The following is a 3,682-nucleotide window of genomic DNA, read 5'->3' as shown; positions in this document are numbered from 1 at the left end:
TGTTCGCGAATCTCCTGTGCATGGTTTCTACTCCGGGACTTATTCAAGTATCTTATTAACTATGCAGTAAGCATAACATGACAGTATTGAGTGAGCGGATTGGTATAATTAAAAGCATCGTGCTTGTGGCACCGTTGCAAAGTTCAAGGGTACAATCCCTGCAAAATGCGCGTATGGCGACAAGTGGTGTGTAGCAGGCCAATAGTCTGCAGAACTACAAAAAATGGTGAGCATTAGCAGGCAGATGGTATACAAACCTAGAACAATACTCAAAGCTCAAAGCTCAAGGCTCAAAAGACCAACAGGGGTTTAAAACTTTTTTCTAATTTATAAATAGTGTACACACAATTCCATCCAATCAACGATTAATTATTTGAGCAAATGCAGATTTTTTAATAAACCTTTTTTCTCAATTTCACCTGTTTTTTATATGGTCAAGAGACTTTTTAACGCACGCAACGAAAAAATCAGCAGGTGATTCTGGTTATCGAATACACAAAACTGATAAATATCTTTCCAAAAGCTCAATCTCACACTTTTAATACTTACTATTAGTTTCAGTAATAAGGCCTCACTAAAAATGAACGACACAAGAACTTCGAATTCCTTCACTCCATTTGGAATTGCATCTCAAATTCTTACTTGTTCTATGGTCTTCATGATTGCTCTCCTTATTCTGATTTTTCCATTCTATGTGATTGTAGTTGAAGCTAATAGGAAAAGAGAAAAATTGCTACCAGTATACCCAATTATCATTCATTTCTATAAAGCTTTACGAGTCTTTTATTTCTTTCTTTATGTTATCATTATTTATATAATTTATCGTTTCTGTGCGTATCCTGATGTGGGGTATTCTTTTTTTAAGTTAAAAAGGTTCACAAAAAAGCTTACAGATATATAGAAATCCTACAACACCTCTCAATAATCTTCTCCTTACTAAAGGAATTGTTCTGTTTGTGTGTCCGTCCGCCCGGCGTTGTCCCTTGAATAACTTTTTCCTTACTTGACCGTTTGTTTTCATTTTTTTTGGCGGAAATTCAAAAATATATATATTTAGGCGGGAATTCAAAAAAATACCACGGCGGAAATTCAAAAAAAAACTTTGGCGGGAATTCAAAAAAAGAATATTTTGGCGGGAATTAAAAAAAAGAATTTTAGCGGGAATTCGAAAAAAAACTTTTTGGCGGGAATTCAAATGAAGGAATTCTGGCGGCAATTTTAAAAAATATTTAGGCGGGAATTCAAAAAAATATAATGGCGGGAATTCAAAAAAATATGTTTTTGGCGGAAAGTCAAAAAATATGTTTTGGGGGGAATGCAAAAAAAAAATATTTTGGCGGGAATTCAAAAAAGAATTTTGGCGGGAGTTCGAAAAAACATTTCGGCGGGAATTAAAAAATATATATTTTGGCGGGAATTCAAAAAAATATTTTGGCGGGAATTAAAAAAAAGAATATTCTGGCGGGAATTCAAAAAGGAATTTTGGCGGGAATTCAAAAAAAACTTTGGCGGGAATTCAAAAAAGAATTTTGGCGGGAATTCGAAAAAAATATTTTGGAGGGAATTCAAAAAAAGAATTTTGGCGGCAATTCAAAAAAAGAATTTTGGCGGGAATTCAAACAAATATTTTGACGGAAATTCAAAAAAATTTTGGCGGGAATTTAAAAAAAAAGGAGTTCTGGCGGGAATTCAAAAAAATATAATAGCGGGAATCCAAAAAAAAAGTGTTTTGGCGGAAAGTCAAAAAAATATGTTTTGGCGGTAATGCATAAAAATATTTTGGCGGGAATTCGAAAAATATATAAGCTTTTCCGTTTTTTGTTGTTAAAATTCATTTTTTTAACATTTTATAAAGTTTATTTGAAAGCTTCATAGAAACGTTCTAACTAACAAATTACCAAATACTATTCAATTGTTTTACTAATAAAAACAAATACAAATTTGATTCTCCAATAACCCCTCAATTTTTTAGGATGAACCAGAAGTTGGTATCACCTATTTCCCTAATGGCAATATACGTACAGGCTCATAATTTTATGATTATCCTACTGTCTTTTCAACGATTTCACATATTTTTTTACCAAAAAAACGCACTGAAAAGTATATAGAGCTCAATGCTGTGACCATTTATTTGTTGTTTGATCTGCTTCATATATTTTTCCTAATTTGGTTTTCACTGAGGTTCACATCGAGTGATATATTGTTCTTGACTTATTCGGTTTCTTATTCATGGACTTCATATTTACACCAAGTTTAATTCAAGTTTCGTATCTTCTCTGTAACAGCAGAAACATGGGCGTTATTCGCAAACGTCAGGATAAAATCAGCACTTCAAATTGGATGTCATCACTTCAAAGTGCTAGGGTTTATTTCATGCATCAGCAAGATATGGCCACTAGCAGAATTTGGTTTTTTCTTGAATCTTGGATGAATGAATTACAAAATTGATTTTTGAATAAAAGTAATGATCATTTGTTATTGCTAGACCTCAGTAAAAACAGTGAGCAGATGGTTTACAGGAAACGAGAAACATTGTCTGAGTTATGGATCAGCCAGATATGGCGACTAGTAGAGTTTGATTTGTTCAATTACGAATAAATAAAAAATGTGAGAAATGTTGCCGACAAACCCGAGTACAGTCTATAAAATTCTAAGAAAATTTAAAACAACTCAATTAGAAGCAGGAGGTTGTCCGGATTTCTTTTTGGAAATACGGTATGCATTCTGACGTGACGGTCAGCCGCATAACTTGCGCCACCGCAGCTCAGCCGATAGCAGCGCGGCACTTCCAACGGTGGGCTCACAATCTGCAGAACTATAAACTATATGTCGCGTATTAATAGTCAAATGGTATACGGAACGAAAACAGAGCTCAAAACTCGAAGCTCACGGAGTCGCAGGGTATGCTTTTTTCGAACGCTCTCTGCTGATAAAAAAGGACGGAACGTGTTTTCTAAAAATCGAACACTCTGCGACCCCGTGGAAGCTCAAAACTCAAAACTTCAGGAACATTTTTTAAACTTTGTTTTTATTTAATACCAGCAAGCTGTAGCGCCTTCGGCGCGATTTCATCTATTTTTTTGTCATTCCACCATTCACCTTATCTTTAAGGGTCACGTAAATTGATACTTATTTTTCAAGCTTTTCAAAAGTCCACAGCGTGACACCAGGACCAACAGACGCGCTTAGTGTTTTATATATAAGGAAGATACTGTATTTCCTCTGAATGAAACGGGAAAAATTCTGAGGGTAGGGCAATTCGGGAGTACAAAGGGGTACAAAGTGATTTATGAGGACATCCGTAAAGCCATCGTCATCGGCTTCAGAAGTGGATGTTCCAAGGACCTCTTGGCGCAGCAGTTCAATGTTACTAAACGTGCCATCGAGAAGATCTTGAAGCAGTTTCGGGATGAGGTAATATTCGAAAATAGTATAGTTATGGAAAAAAAATGTTTAGGGAGCCTTGGTGGAGCGAAAATCGCCTGGAAGACCGCGTATCACGTCGAAGAACATGGATCGGAACATCGTCCGAGCTTCAAGAGAGGATCCCCAGAGGAGTTCTACGGACATTCAGATGGTCGTGAAGACTCCAAATGAAGTCACACCATCCCTGAGAACCGTCAGAAGACGTCTTCAAGATGCTGGACTCCATGGACGACGGCCAGCTAACAAACCATCGATC

The sequence above is a fragment of the Caenorhabditis briggsae genome, assembly GCF_000004555.2.
Source record: "Caenorhabditis briggsae complete genome, chrV, whole genome shotgun sequence".
In the NCBI taxonomy this organism is placed as follows: domain Eukaryota; kingdom Metazoa; phylum Nematoda; class Chromadorea; order Rhabditida; family Rhabditidae; genus Caenorhabditis; species Caenorhabditis briggsae.
Note: the sequence above shows the minus strand (reverse complement) of the source record.